The following is a 17,324-nucleotide window of genomic DNA, read 5'->3' as shown; positions in this document are numbered from 1 at the left end:
TTATACCTGAATTACAGCTAAGGTTCTGTTATAAATAACTAGGTCAATATAAAGTCCTTAAATGAGCACAGACGTCTTGAAATCTAGTGGGTTTTTTTGTTTTTTTGTTTAAGTTAATTAAAAACACTTTCAGGTACCAGCATTACACCTGTTCTGGAGTCCCTCTACCATTTTGGTGGTTTTACAATCACATTTTCCTAATGTTTTAAAATGGTTTTCTTCTCACCTCTGCTGAGTGAAAGGTTAAATTATTTTTCTTAATGTGTATTTGTGTTTTCTCTGCCATTAGCAATCTAATGGAGGACTGTGAATCCACACAAACAACATAAGAAAAAGTGAACCTGACTACACAAAATGCTGTTAAATGCACAAGGTAAACACTTGTTAAAGTCATACTCACATGGGCTTGGATATGCAAGATTGTAGAAAGGTTATTATATTGCAAGAAAGAAATGTGATTCACAGGATATAAGACTGCCTTAATGCAGATATGCAAGGGGGCAGAATTACAGCAGCATTGTCAACCTTAATTTTAGCATTTCCTGGCTGCTTAATGCAGTGTTAGCTTGCACCAAGTTATAAAAATAAAGGCGAGGAAAGCTGATGTTATCTTAAGTCATCGCCATGGCAAAGCTATCCAATCTGAAACCTAAACGCTGCAATTCCATTATACATACAAGAAGATCATTATAACTCTTGGCTCACTTCAAGATTAAAGCTTAACTGATAAATCTTTAGCTGATAAAAGGTACAATAACTCCATATCAAGTGACAAAAGGGAATATTCAATAATAAATATTGATCACTTAAAAGTATGAATCCCACAGAATACAAGCTGCTCTATTATAATCAAGTGTCCTGTTTCACTCCACTTCCTGATACTAACATGCCCCTCACTAAAGACATTTTCCTACATTGCCACCTTCAGGTCCTCTCAGGCTGCAAACCCAAATGCTGGTTGACCTATGGTCCCAAAATCCCAGACTCGCACCTTTTGCAGCCCTTGAAGAACTCCATGGTTGCTGCTCCCTACCGACACCCTCCAACATACCATGTGACATCACAGGGCACGCAATTACCCCATCACTATGCTAGGGAACCACAGCTTCACATATACTAACTTGCAAGAACCACAGCTGGTGTATGGTTTGCCACAGTTATGTGTGTTCACTGAAATGGACGGAATTGTTTACTGCCTTTCCAGTTTTAAAGTTCCACACTGTTAATTTATATTGCATTGCCTGTGTTTTTTTGCATATTGTTTTTCCGCCCTGTTTTTCCCCACTCAATAAAGTTCAATTTTGGGAGAATAAAATCATCTTTATTAGTTCCAATACATACTGTAGAATGCATAGCGGTACTCAAAGCAAACAGTACTTGTAAATGTACATATGGCACGCACCACATAGTTAATGTCTTCAGGAGAACACCTGCATTTATAAGTGTACAGCAAACACTACTCAATTCCGAGCAACACCCAAAGCTCCCGGCCTACAGAACACTACTATGGCTGACTGTTAAAGTGTTTTTTCAAAGCCTCCCGCAACCACTTATTTCTGACTTTAAATGCTGCTCCACCTCTGCCCTCCAACCTGGCAGCAGCTTTTCCCCCCTTTGCCTCATAGATATTATGAAAAACACAACAAGCAGCAATAATCACTGGGATATCACTGAGAATAATCACTGAGATCCAAACTAGTGAGTGAACGCCACCACCAGTGTCCATTCAATCTATCAAAAGCACATTCATTTTCCACCTGTTGAGCCAGTAGTTGGATCTTTCCTTGGTGCTATGAAGGTGGCCAGCGTACAGCTTCACAAGCCAGGGGAGCAAGGGGTTGGCAGGGTCCCCTAGAATCACAACTGGCATTTCCAGTCAGGAAAGAATGTCTGTACCCGCAGCTTTCTGAACAGTCCTTCCTTCTTAAAGATGTGAGCTTCATGCACCTCCTCTGAACAGACCACATCGATACTAGTGAAGCATCCTCAGTGATCCACCAGTACTTGCATAATCAAAGAATAATAGCCCTTTCTGTTGATGTACTCTCTGGCGAGGTGGGCTGGTGTCAAATCAGAGATGTGATGCAAATCCATCCACTGTGTCTGGCATATTGAGAGTCACAGTCCTGCATAGGCAGAGATAATTAATAGCCCTACACACTTGCATGGCAATGGCTCCCACTGTGGATTTTCCAATTCCAAAATGCCTTCCCACAAACCAGTAGCAATATGGCTTTGCAAGATTCCAGAGTGCAATCATGACTCGCTTCTCCGCTGTCATTCTGGTATCATGCATTGGAGGGCTGGAGGGAGCTTGGCAGACAGATCCAGGAATGTGACCTTTCACCTCTGAAAGTTCTGCAGACTCTGCTCATCATCTCAAAAACTACATTATGATGCAATCCCACCAGTCATTTCTACCCCACAACACACTATGAAAATTTCCCCAAAGGCATCACACTGGACAATGGCGCATGGCACACGGGGATACCTATCCATGGTGTACCGTACTTTGCATCAGCAGAAGCACTCTCGATGAGTAGGTGCAGTGCTGACGCAAGTAGCCAAATGTGCACAGATGCCTGAGTGATTCATGGACTTCAGCAGCTGTACACCAGAGTAATTTGTATTGACTGAAGTTTTTAGTGTAAACAGGACCTTAAGCTTCTTCTGTTCCAAGGCAAGATCCCTGGTGATAATAATTATCAATAATACTTGATAGTCTTTCAAATTTTATCTTTTTTGGTGCTAACATTAGGCATACCTGGGAAGGCAGAAAGAAAATGAGACAGTTCATTAAATAAATTCACAAAAACAACAAGATGCCAAATTAATGAGAGGTTTGAGAATATAATGTTGGTGACTCTTCTCCGAATACAGATACACGACAGTGTAGTGCACTTCTACTGGCAAAGTATACACCAAACAAGCATAGGAGAGAGAGAGAACCCATCACATAAAACTTAAGTGCAATACATAAAAGATTAAAGCAGGGCAGCTTTATTCACAGTTGGCTTTCCAACAATCTCAACAGGGAATCACTCTTTAAACTAACTTTAGCTACACAACCACAAAATCCAGTCACCTGCTCTTTTCCACAGAGACAGCAGACACACACAAAGAAGCCAATCAATACCTTTTTTCCCCTCAGATGGGCAACATGTCCCCACCAGTGCATTTATTATTGCTATTGTGCTTTAAAACACCTCCTCCACAGCTATTTACACAAAATAATGAGTGCTGCGTTTTCAGCGGTGTTCCTTCTTGTGAAGGAGGATGCAGCACAGGACTCGAATGGGTCAGCGATCAAATAAGATAAATGCAGTTGTGTTGTTTTTTGGAAGGATGCAATGATGTAATTGTATTTTAAGAGTGACACTAGTAGCAATGGAGAATAATTTTACAAGATTGGAAGGTCTTGTCTTCAAGCATATTGTAGGTAATTGCGCTATAGGTTTAAGTAACGATTGCTCAATGTGTGGCTCCAAGGCCAGTTGTACCCCACAGAGTCCTAAAAATGGTAGCCTACAGCCCCGTCCTTGTGACTGCAGGACAAGGACAAAGCTGATCAGCAGCAGATTTTTATTGCTGACAAACTTAATGAAGCAATTTCTTTTTGCCTTTCAAAACCGCATATACAAACCAACATTATGATTATGTGAATTTATTTTAGAATATGTGCATTCATAAGTGCCCCTCTGCCTCCTGGAAAGTTGTTAATATGGTCCCTTCTGTGACTTCAGGATTAGGCGACTAGGTACTTATTTACACAGGGAAATTGGCCGGCACAGATATTCTAGAGTGGAAACTCTATTTCACTATAAATGTGATTTTATTCAGAAATAGTTACTCCACTCAAAAGCTATTCCAGAATAGCCTTCATGTGTAGATAAGGCTTTAAAATCCCCTCAAAAGATGCTTTTCAAAATAGAGGCTAGTTTTCACTATATGGTCTTTTAGAAATGAGTGAACAACAACTCATTAGATAAAGAAATATATTTATGTGAAGTTACATTGCTAAATGTATGTTCATGTGAAAATTCAGAGCCACACTACTGATATAACAGTTTACTAGTTTCTACATAGGAGTCCATAGACAGACAAAGTTTATTGCCCTTTCCTGATAATGTAATGCTACAGTTCTGGAAGCAGTGATCATTTGGGTGAGTAACTCTACTTTTTCATGCTTTCTAATGTTCACGGGACATTCAAAATTAATGGTTCATTTTTTTCAAAGCGAATTTCACACTGAGACGACCCACAATACCCTTCTAAGGGTTTTTGCTTGAATGAGAATTGGTTTTGTCATACCTGACTTCCGGTTGTTAAACTTTTACATGGGAATATTATCAGGACAGTTAAAGGTATGCCACTAATGGGCTGGATTTCTCAGAAGTGGTAATGGCACAGGGAGCCTCTAATCTCCAAGTCACTAGTTGAAATTCAGCCCAGCACAACAAAAAAAATGCATTTCCATCCCATAGCTGTTCAATAGCTTATGTGAAATGAGTTTGGGGGTTTCAGTCCAGCTTCCAGAGGATAAGAGTCTACATCATAAGACACTCCACCACAAACAGCAATGTTGTTGGCTGTGTTAGAGACAAGGACTTAATGGGTATGGATAGTGAACTATACTCTTACCATTACAGGCTATTCCTCCAGGTCAGGATTAAGACACGTCGGCAAAGAATGGCAGGGAATCCAGCATAGCGTGGGCAGGATCTGTTCTACTGAAGAGAACTTTAATCCCCATAACTTAAAAAAAGCTTAGCATTACCTTTTCATATCAACACTTTCTGCATCACCAGAGACCCATCTTTCAAGGTCCAGAACCAGCATGCTATATCTATACGTAGATATATCTCAAAGGTGTGGTTTTTCCACACCCCTGAGACATAGTTATACCAATGTAAATTCCTAGTGTAGACCAGGGATAAGTCTGGAATAGGCTTCCTAGGGAGGTAGAAATCCCCATCACTGCAGGTTTTTAAGAACATGTTAGACAAACGCCTGCCAAGGATGATCTAAATTTACTTGGTCTTGCCTCAGGGCAGAGGGGCGGACCAGACGGCTTGTCAAGAACCCTTCCAGCCCTACATTTCTATGATGGCTAGCTGGTCACCATCATATTCATTTGTTTTTTGCAAAGAAAGTTATGAAGCCAATTTATGGCACAGGAAATATACCTCTACCCTGATATAACGTGACCTGATATAACATGAATTCGAATACAACACGGTAATGCAACGCTCCGGGGGGAGGGGGGGAAATTGGCTGCATGCTCTGGCTGATCAAAGCAAGTTTGATATAACACGGTTTCACCTACAACGCTGTAAAAAATTTTGGCTCCAGAGGACAGCGTTATATCGGGGTAGAGGTATACATAAAATAAATGTACTAATGGCACAACTAGACATGAACAAAAATTTATCCCTAGATGTACTTTATTTTTAATAGTTTTTTCTGGTTCCAAGAAGCATTCACACGACAGCAGACTTCTCAAGGAATATGTGGGGGAAGGGACAAAAAACATTGCTTAGATAAAAAGCCCTTTGTCTTACTTTTTAGTGTTAATTTAACTTATTTAATCATGACACAAACGCAGAATCCATAATACTGCAAAATATGTGCTGCAGAGACAAAGTCTGAATGTAGGATCATTGTATACCAACTAAAATTAACCGGACAATTTGTTTTTAGCTTCATTTGGCAAAGTCGCTTGCACATTGTAAAGTTAATATTTTTTTCTACGAAATCTTTATTAAAATCATTGTGCTTCGATTATAAGCTATTTCAGGTGGACAGTTTGTATATTTATTTATTTAATAACAAGAACAACTGGGGATCTTACTTTCTCCAATATTCAAGATCTGTGAGATGCACCATACTTCTATAAAATTCTATAACATGAAAAACCAACACTTATGGTTTCTACTTGGAGAATTACACAAACAGAAAGATGCCATATTTTGCCCAAGAAAATTCCTGACCACTAGAATTATTATACCTTTTCTGAACAGTTTTGTTTTTTACTACAACTTTTAGTGTACTTAGATTTCCAGAAAGCCTTTGACAAGGTCCCTCACCAAAGGCTCTTACGTAAATTAAGCTGTCATGGGATAAAAGGTAAGGTCCTTTCATGGATTGAGAACTGGTTAAAGGACAGGGAACAAAGGGTAGGAATTAATGGTAAATTCTCAGAATGGAGAGGGGTGACTAGTGGTGTTCCCCAAGGGTCAGTCCTGGGACCAATCCTATTCAATTTATTCATAAATGATCTGGAGAAAGGGGTAAACAGTGATGTGGCAAAGTTTGCAGATGATACTAAACTACTCAAGATAGTTAAGACCAAAGCAGATTGTGAAGAACTTCAAAAAGATCTCACAAAACTAAGTGATTGGGCAACAAAATGGCAAATGAAATTTAATGTGGATAAATGTAAAGTAATGCACATTGGAAAAAATAACCCCAACTATACATACAACATGATGGGGGCTAATTTAGCTACAACGAGTCAGGAAAAAGATCTTGGAGTTATCGTGGATAGTTCTCTAAAGATGTCCACGCAGTGTGCAGAGGTGGTCAAAAAAGCAAACAGGATGTTAGGAATCATTAAAAAGGGGATAGAGAATAAGACTGAGAATATATTATTGCCCTTATATAAGTCCATGGTACGCCCACATCTCGAATACTGTGTACAGATGTGGTCTCCTCACCTCAAAAAAGATATTCTAGCACTAGAAAAGGTTCAGAAAAGAGCAACTAAAATGATTAGGGGTTTAGAGAGGGTCCCATATGAGGAAAGATTAAAGAGGCTAGGACTCTTCAGTTTGGAAAAGAGAAGACTAAGGGGGGACATGATAGAGGTATATAAAATCATGAGTGATGTTGAGAAAGTGGATAAGGAAAAGTTATTTACTTATTCCCATAATACAAGAACTAGGGGTCACCAAATGAAATTAATAGGCAGCAGGTTTAAAACAAATAAAAGGAAGTTCTTCTTCACGCAGCGCACAGTCAACTTGTGGAACTCCTTACCTGAGGAGGTTGTGAAGGCTAGGACTATAACAATGTTTAAAAGGGGACTGGATAAATTCATGGTGGTGAAGTCCATAAATGGCTATTAGCCAGGATGGGTAAGAAGGGTGTCCCTAGCCTCTGTTCGTCAGAGGATGGAGATGGATGGCAGGAGAGAGATCACTTGATCATTGCCTGTTAGGTTCACTCCCTCAGGGGCACCTGGCATTGGCCACTGTCGGTAGACAGATACTGGGCTAGATGGACCTTTGGTCTGACCCGGTACGGCCTTTCTTATGTTCTTATGTTCTTAGTGCTAACGCCAAAGTGGGGACACTAGGATTCATGGCCAACAGCAGTCAAGGTTCAAAATACTTAATCTGGGATAAGAATTTGGCCAAATAACAATTCAGTGCCAATACACTAGGACTTTTATGTTAAACTGCTCTTGAAGAAAGTTCTAACCAGAAGGAAAACAGAAAATCTCCAGTACATCACATTACATGTGCATGGGAAACAAAATGCTTCATAGGACATGAGGTATTTCAATTTTTCATTAGTTCACTTCAGATATTTATGTTCTTGTTTGCTACAAAGTAACTCTGCCAAGTCTTGGTTTAAAAAAAAAAAAGTCTTTAACAAAAGGAAGTTACCTTATCTTCAGTAGATGATATTTATTTATTTTATAGAATACTAAAACCTTACAATCTACCAGAAGCACAGTGTAACAGTAGACAGGAGAGAGTTGGACATTTTTATTCCAGGAATAGCAATGCTATGGAAGTAATAAGTTTTCAGCATCTCCCCTCGTATACTCAAGTAGAACTGTTGACTTGCTCCAGTGTGAACCACATACAGCTCTCCTTGGCCAGAGATATGGCAATTAGCCATGGAGGAGGGATGTGACGGAAGCTGTGTAGGTAGAAGATGAGAGATTTCTAGGGCTCCCAGAAGAAAATACCAGAGAGACGGTAGATTGTTGCTTCAGGTGGACATGAGTACCAAGAGAAAAGTACAGACTCAGCGAATTATACAATTTACCTAGGAGAAAAAAATGTTGCCTGAAGATTAAGACACTCCAGTAAATTACACAACCAGGGAGGCATGTTCATGTGGCTACGGAGTGGCTGGGCGGCCCGAACTGGGTCTCTTGCCCGATGACCCATGACTCTTCTTGTCTGCTGCAGGGGAGTCATGCTTCCTTGATTTCTTTTTGGACACCCGTGATGGAGAGCAGTGCCGGGCTGAGACCGATGCTGGAGGTGTACTGCGCACAGTGGCCGAGGTACTTGGCGAGTCTTGGTGAGACTGCTCGGAAGCCAGATGCAGAGCAGACTCCATGAGTCGAGCCCGCAAATGACTATCCCACTCCCTCTGAGTCCTGGGCTGAAAGTTTTTACAGATACAGCACTTGTTCTTCACTTGAGGCAGCTGCTATGGAGGTCACTCACAGGCACAGGCCTGTTACAGTCCACTCAGGGCTTAAACCCGGGAGAGCAGAGAATGCCCCATGTGGGGCGAAGTCTGCACTGGGACTCTAACTACACTTAACTACTATATACAAACTATTTACAAGGCCCTAAGGCTCTAAGTCAGTAGAGACAAAACCCCTAGCCCTTGCTATGCAAGCAAAGGTACTCCGACTAACCCCAGGGTGGTAAGAAGGAACTGAAAGAGCACATAGTGCCGGCTGCGCCTGATATACCGACACATGAGCACAGCACTCAAAGGGGTGCCACAGCTGACCCTATGGATACCACTAAGGCAAAAATTTCCAACGACCGCACATGGAATCTACATGAGCAAGCACTTGAAGTGGTGCCAACTATCGCAAGATAAAACAACTTGGCCATAATAGTATCTAGTAGTTGTAATACTCATTTATAAATTTTATCTTAATACTATTTATTTTGATGCATGAATTTTAAAAAGGGAGTACCCAATTCTATGATTAACATTTCCGGTAGATTTGTTTATCAGACAAAAATACATTAGTATCTTTTTTAAAAACAGTGCAAATATTTCTCAACTCAGCTAAGCTGACAAAATAAACATTACATGTAACTGAGATGGAAGCCTTAATGAATAGTAAAAAACAACCTCACACGTGCATTAGTTTCGGGTAGATCAGCAAGAGTAAAAACATGCTACTAGACAATATTGGACACTATAGTTTACATTCCAAAAGCTTAATGTAAGCAATATTGACATTGTGAAATACTGCACAATTCAAACTTGAGCCACAAAAGGAGATTCCCAACTACACTTTTGAGAAAGGATTCAAAAGAAATAGTGTCTCATTTCCATTTGATACATTTGCTCAATGGGTATCTGAAGAAGAAGATAAACAGAGTATGTTACGGAGGCAAGTGGGTTTGACAAAACCCTGTGGCCCTTCAAGATCACAGAGTCATAACACATAATATGGTTTCAAAGTTATCTAAAATACAGAAGATGAAGTAGTGGAGTATATCCCTCAATGATAAAAATGTCACACACAAAAATAAATTCACATTCCACTAGTTTTATGGATGGGGAAGTTTATGATTTATAAGGACAGCATGGAGCATTAGATTGCAGAGAAAGTGTTCAGAGCATTTTTCCCTTTGTCCTCTTCATTCTGTTAGGCACCTACAGATAAAACAAGTCTCCTCTCCTCCAGCCATTTTCTTCAACTTCCCATAAACTTAAAATAATTCACTCACATCCCTTTTTCTCAGGAAGTTTATACTCAAAGATTTCTACTAGGAATCATGGAACAAAACTCCAACCATGTCACTGAGCTCATGGTGTACCAGTCCTCTCTTCGTGTCTGGTAACAGGGCTCTAGGGAACTTGAGTTCAGAGGCAAGCACTATAGACACTTCAAGCATGAGGCTTTACAGGATCCAGCCCTTGGTGGGGTCTCAAAACAAGAACACATACTTCAAGCAACAGAGAATTCTTTCACTAGAACTACTAGAAATAAAAGATGTGAGAACCTGAAGACTCATTGTAGGATAGGTGTATTTTTTCACTTTCCAAGATTCCTGCCTCTGTCCCCCAATACCCTTTCCCTGAAGTGGATGCATTAGCACCAGGCTAGTGGAGAGAGAAAGCAAGGCTCCATATGGTAGGCAAACCAGTCACAGGCATAAGCTGGTGCCAAGGCCTGGAAAAATGTGACAAGAGCTGAGATCCTGTTGCCATGACATTGCAGGTTGAGTTACTGCTGTCAAGCAGTTTAGCCAAACCACCAGGGGCTGAAACTGCATGAAGGAGGCAGCAGGGGGATGGAATGATCAACTCCACTGAGTTTTACGTTCAGAGTGCAAGGGATCAGGAGTAGGGGCACCATCCCTGACTGTCTTCTTCCTCTCTATCTCCCTTCTGCCATACTCTTTTTATTCTCTTATTCCCTATTGATGAATCGAGACTGAAAGCAACCCATGCGTTGCACATTCCATGCTTCCAGAGTAGGAGGCAAAAGTGACTTAGATAGAATACTTTTTGGCATGTAGAGGTGTAACAAATCTGTGTAGGGAATTATGAGAGAAGAGGAAGACATACAATTGATTGGAACTTACATTACAGAATACTCTAAGCATGTACAATGGATTGCTTTCCATTCTACTTGTAAGTGATTAACTAACACAACTCTTCCTGGGCTCCACTTCTCTTGTGTTGTGAAGCTGTCCCAGGCTTGTGGTATTGCATATCACATCGATTATTTATGCATCAAATATTTGCTCTTCTCTGTGCTCAGGGTGGAAGGGATTTTTAAAATTGCTTTAAAATATTTGTTATTACTTTTCCAGATTTAAAAAAAAAAAAAAAAAGGAAGTAAGGCTTTTTCCCCCCCTTAAAAAGAGGATTTCCTTTCTTTAATATAGTAATGCCCACTATTACAATCAACTACACACAAGCACTGAGATGATTAAGCACATATTCCAAAGCCAAAAGGTAGAAGAAAATATAGTAGATAATCTTTAGCTTTGCATATGGCATAGACGTGCCTAGCTACAATCACTTAATCACACACATGAATGTACGGGACAAGGTTATTTGTCAAAATCTAAACATTTTGGAGACTTTGATTTTGACAAAGTTTTTCCAGAAACAAGGCATGGTTCCTGGAGGGCTACTAGGCTTTCAGGGTCCATGGCTCCAGGGGAGCTCTGGGGGTCAGGGACTCCAGGGTTTCCAGTGTGTATGGCAGCTCTCCAGGGGGACTGTCCCTCAGGCCTGGGCTCCATCCCCTTTTGTGAAAAATTCTGAACTTTGTTTTAGTTCCAAATCGAAAAGAAACAAAAATTTCCATAGTATCAAAATCCCCCATGACATGGAATGCCTCTCTCCGCCCAACTCTAGTTTTTAAGAGAATTAGGGAAGAGTTGTGGAAATTATAAATGGGGAAAGGAAGAAACTAAAAGGTGGATGAAATACTCTACATCTATTTGAAAGTAAAAGGCACTTGCGGGGAAAAACAGCTATCGAATTCTGAACACAGCAAATAACCTACATTATTCATGTAAGCAAAGATGCACTGAGAAAACATGGCGTCCTAATTTAAACCATCAAAAGCATGGAGACAGTGTAAAAAATTAAAGCTTCTATCTATAAACAGATTGGGGAAAGTGGGAGCAACATTAAGGACAGGACTACCACTGGGCCTAGATAATGGAGATTTGATCCTCGGGAGCAACACAGAATATATTCCTCAGCTTCTCCTAATCAAACTCCCCACTTCCCATCCCCCAATTCCTGCTCTCCCAAAATTTAACATACAAAGCTACTCCAACCTCCCTACCTTTCCCATAGGCCTGTCCCATCAAACGGTGCCCAGTCTGACACTGCTTGTTTTACAGTACCAGCCTGACTTCCTCTTGCAAACTCTCTCCCCCGTGCTGGCTCCTGACCCGGGGTCAGCAGGGGAAGTGGATCCTGTGGGAGTGCAGGATATGGAGTAAAGGGAAGTTCCAGGCAGAGTGAAAGCAAGGCAGAACTTGCTCGACTCCAGAGTCCCTTCCCAGCGGCCCCAGAAAACCCTAGGCAACTAGCCTGTTCCCTGGTGTTAATCATATACCTGGGAATTAACTGGTTTCCTAATCTAACACAAGTTTCAGGGGGTTTGAGCATTCAAACCAGACTAAATGATTTTTTGGTATTTTGGGGTGAAATTCATTTTATTCCACTCCTGGAGGTATGCTGCGCCAATGTGCATGTGCAGAATTCATGTGTCCCACAGAATTTTATTTTTTTTCTGCAGAAAATATATTCTGCCCCACAAGTGCAGCAGTTCCGCCTTTCACCCACAAGAGCCACTGTGGTGCCAGAACAGCCAACACCATGAATTCAGCAGGCTGTTCTGGCACCACAGTAGCCTTTGGTGGGCAAAAGATGGAACTGCAGCACTTCTGGGGCAGAATGTATATTTTGGAGGGGGGGGGAATTCTGCGTGTGCGCAGTGGCACAGAATTCCCCAAGGGGTAGAAAGTTCATCACAGCACCTGGCCCGTGGAGCCAGGTTAGAACAGAGTGGGGCACATGGGGCTGCTGGGGGGTCACAGACAGGGGTTCAGAATGGCTAGTGGGGTGACAGCACTGAGTCAGAGGCTGAATGGGAGTGGGGTGCATGGCCAATGGGAACAGGCAAAGGGGGCTGCAGGGACAAATGGAGATGGGGGAGGAGGCTGCAGGGACCCACTGGGATGAGGGGTCCGGGAATGGGGGAGATGTGCCTGACTAGGATGACCACATTTCCCTATGCTGAATACAGAACACCTGGTAAAATTACTTGCATTCAAGCAAGTTCAACAACAATCAATCAGAACTATGCAGTACAAATAAACATGAAGTTGACTGAGCCCCTGTTAAAAAGAAATACTACGTAGATGAATTCTTTTTATTTACCTTCTTATCTTTAAGGCTTTAGGGTTCACATGGGGAGGAGTGATGCACACCTCTACCCCCCTACACAGGGAGAGGTGAGAGACACTCGCATACACCTCTCTCACACAGGGGGGATGACCGACCAACTGGACCCTCTCTGTCCAGTGCTCTCTGCCCTCCATGCCTGGCTGGACCCCAGGGATGGACCCACCTCTCCTAGTACCTGGCACTGCATCTTTCCGAGGCAACATGTGAAGGGGAGGATGCAGGGTCTCAGGCCCCCTTCCCATATTTCTGTCAGGGTTCACACCAGAATGTGGCCAGCATCAGTCTTTCAGCACTATGTGGGAGGGAAGGGATGGGAGCTGCTTCCAGCTGCAGGAAAGGAGGAGGGGGTTGGGGGGAAGGAATGACCTTCCCCCTGTCATTGTAGAGCTCATCTCTTCCCCTGCACCAACCTATGTGGCTGGAAGAAGCTTGTTCCTTCCTGCCCACACAGTGTTGAAAGGCAGCTAATACCTCCAGGCTGCTGCTGATTAACGACATAACCCAGTCACTTTCTGTTCCCAGCCTACAGAGCAGGCAGGAAGGGGTTAAGCCCCAAGGATGCATTGTGCACCAGGGCCCAGGGAACCTGACTGCAGGGGCTTCAGCAAACCCAATCAGAGAGGTGGCTCAACAGGGGAGGGTGGGGACAGAGCAGCCCTGTGCTCCCTGGGGGCAGGACCCAGGGTGGGAAGAGGGATGGGTGAAGAGGATGCTAAGCCCCTGCTCAGGTGACTGCTGTGGAACCTGCAGGGTCCGGGCAGAAACAGGCTGGAAATCACTTTCCCGCCCCGTCGCCACTCCAGAGTTAGCTGAGGGGCAGAGAGGCTTACCCATGCCAGTGCTGTGTAGGGCTTTGGCACATGCAGGGCTCGACTCCTCCTGGCCAGCATCCCAGGCTGGAGGGTCTTGGGCTTTCCCAGAGTGCAGGCCCAGCCAGAGGCAGTGGGGGAAGGAAGAAACCTGCCGGCCAAGCTGTTAGTGAGCTGAGCACTCCGACCGACCGGGCTGGTTCCCTGCACAGCGCTGGGAGTGTGTGTGTGGGGCAGGGGAGATCTGGAGGAGCAGCAGGGCTGGGAAGGGGCAAAGCAGGCAGAGGACAGCAAGAGGGGGAGCACATAAAGGGACAATGGGTGGGCAGCAGAGGCAACATGTAACCCTCCGCTGCCTGGTGCCTTCCCGCACACACCAGCGCTGGCCGGAAACGGGACAGGGGATGGAGCCCTGCTGCTCTAGAGCCAGCACGCAGCGGGGGCTGCGCTGATGGACCAGCAGGGAAAGCGGCCAGCCCTGCACGCTGCATCTTCGCTCTGCCACCAGCCTTCTACACTCACACTCATCGGCGACCCCCGGACCTCCATTCACTGCTGGTGGGTGGGTGGCTGGCGAGCAGGGATCCAGCCAGAAGTAGGACCTGCCAGTACTGATGGGGGGAAAAGGGGAGAGAGACAGAAAATACTGGACAATTTCCCCATTTTTAAGAAAAAAAGTCGGGACATCTGCAGGAGGGTTTAAGTACAGGACTGTCCCTTTAAAAACCGGACAGCTGGTCACCCTATGCCTGACTGAATGGGAGAGGCTTGGGATCAGCCAGGGTCTGCATGGGGGAGGCTCCCCAACAATCCTGCCCCTCCCTCCCCACCCAAAATAAACCCAATTCCATACTTTTCCACCCACGCTCAACAACCCTCCATGCTCCTTCCATCTCCCTCAGCTCCTCCATTACTCCTGACACTCACAAGCCTTTGCACTGCTTTTGACGGATATAGGAAATACAGTTCTGTTTTGTAAATTAAATGAATTACTCAAAGTTCTGTATTAATATGCCCAGTAAGGAATCTATTTGTCAAAAAATTACCAGAATCTTTTTTTTTTGGTCTGTTTTGTTACAGACATACTTGCTGACAGATATTTTGAAATAAATTACCAAAATAATGTAAACTGGCATGATTATATTGTGTTATTTTGACAAATAAAATATGCAGAATTTTGCAAATTTTAAAATATTGTGCACAGAATTATTATTTTTTTAAACACAGAATTTTTAATTTTTTGGTGCAGAATTCCCTCAGGAATAATTGACTTCTACTCAGTTCAGGGAATATGCTTGATACAGTCACTTCAGGAAGAAAGAAGGAAATGAAGACCCTTCTGTTAGGATACCTGAAAAATCACTTAATACCAAAATTTGAGGAGGTAGATGTAGGAAACAAGAGGCAAAGTGACCCCACACATATCCATCACTGTTTATAGCAATGTCAGGGTCTAATTTTGGGTGTTAAAAGGACACACAAATTGGAAATCTTATTTCTAGCTGAGTTTATTATACTTATTACAATTGTACATAACATCTGAGGCCTGGTCTGAAAATAACTCAAAAGTTAAGTTGGCATAGCTACAACAGTCAGGGGTGTGCAAAAAAACACAACACACTCACAAGAAAGAAAGACACAGTATGACATATTCCCAACCTGATCTCACCCATTTCAATAATAATTTTTATTAAAATTTAAAAAAACCCACACACTTTGGTGAAAATTGTTGCTATCTAGAAGTATGGAGCATTGGTGGGCAGCCCGCAGGTTGCCCACCACTGGTATGGAATATTTCCTGCTTCCCAATACTTCCTAGCAAGTAGATGTGTGGAGCAGGGGAGACAAAAGTCTAAGCCAGGGTGGCCAATCTGTGACTCTTCAGAAGTTACTATGCGGCTCCTTGTACAGGGACCAACTCCGGGGCTGGAGCTACAGGCACCAACTTTCCAATGTGCCGGGGGGGGCTCACTGCTCAACCCCTGGCTCTGCCACAGGCCCTGCCCCCACTCCACCCCATCCTACTCCCTCCCCTGAGCCTGCCATGCCCTCGTTCCTCCCCCGCCCTGATCCCCAGAGCCTCCTGCACACCATGAAACAGCTGATCATGAGGTGTGGGGAGGGAGCGGGAGGCGCTGATCAGCGGGGCTGCCAGTTGGTGGGAGGCATTGGGAGCAGGGTCGGGGAGCTGATGTGGGGCTGCTGACATATTACTGTGGCTCTTTGGCAATGTACATTAGTAAATTCTGGCTCCTTCTCAGGCTCAGGTTGGCCACTCCTGGTCTAAGCCATCGATTTTTGTAGCATTTAAACTGTTCTTTTGAAAATCCCATGAATTTTTTTTAATAAGTGTTCAACACTGACCTAGCACTGTTTCCATTGAAATCAGCGGGAGTTTTACCATTGACATCGCTGGGAGCAGACTGAGGCCAACGCTGAGCTCTTTTGAAAATCCCACTGTAAATTTCCCATCCTTTATAGCTGTTAAGGAAACCATCATTACTTGAACTAGTATAATACTGTCTTCTGGTTTGGCAAACACACCATCCCATTGTCTAGACAGGTGCTCACTATCTTGTTGCTGCTTGTTACTACTGTTACTCAGAACCCTGGGGCCAGCTGAGAAACTGACAAGAATCATGTTTAATTTATTTGGGGAAAAGCTGTGAGCAGGTAGAATAGCGGGATAATGCAAGGAAAAACAAAAAACACAAAGGGTGGATGGGTAGTAGAACAGTGGACAACTCCCTCCTGCCTGCAGAATCAAGGAAGCTAGAGGGGGCAGTATGGGAGAGATTGCACCGTCTCTCAGCTGCTGGTGGAGTCACATTTAAAAGACACCTCCTACTCAGAGGCCAATACTTAAAGCGGAGCTTCAAAACAAACTCCACAGCCAGCAGCTTGGTAGGAATCCCTGTGACTTTGCCCATTCCCTGTGGACTCTTACCAAGACATTGCCCCATGGTATTGTCACTGGTGGGTTCTTATCCCCGTTTATCACACCTATTAGCCAGAGACCAATTGTACTCTCAACTAGCCAGTGTCTGATTTCTTCTCTCTCCCCCCCCCCATTCATAAAATGCATTTCTTTTATCGTATGACACTTGGAGAATGACACAGACAAAATCCATGATTAGTACGGATGAAAGAACAGAAGATAAACTAGAACAACAAGTCTAAGACAGACTCAAGAATTCCACTCTGGGCAGTACAGCCCAACCATCTGTCGATGATGCAGCAAACAGGAGCAAACAATGGTGGTACTTTTTGCAATTAACCACCCTATACCGTTGTTTATTTCAAAAGCATCAGAGTAACACATTCATTCCAATCAGGTGAATTAAAGCTATAATCTCAACGTTTGGCATGTTAGACAAATGACCTGCCTCTGACCCTTATCAGAGGCAGCTTACCTCCCAGCGACTCAGACAAAGAGAGCTCTCTTCAGAACACCACCTCATACATGCCACATAGTTAACATCTACTGCTCTCCAACATACCATAAAGTTGATAAATTTCACTGAAATTGCAACAAGGTAACTTAGATTAATACAACAGAGCTGTATATGTCAGATCTCT

At 43.2% G+C, this 17,324-nt stretch overlaps 1 protein-coding gene across 4 annotated transcripts in view; it reads right to left on the bottom strand.

Moving 5' to 3' along the window:
- WWC2 (WW and C2 domain containing 2) overlaps positions 1-17,324 on the bottom strand; it is a 142,230-nt gene that overhangs the window by 78,610 nt on the left and 46,296 nt on the right. The gene's annotated exons all lie outside the window — the stretch shown is intronic.

Source organism: Mauremys reevesii, linkage group 5, assembly GCF_016161935.1.
Source record: "Mauremys reevesii isolate NIE-2019 linkage group 5, ASM1616193v1, whole genome shotgun sequence".
Taxonomy (NCBI): Eukaryota; Metazoa; Chordata; order Testudines; family Geoemydidae; genus Mauremys; species Mauremys reevesii.
This window is presented reverse-complemented; position numbering and strand designations above follow the sequence as displayed.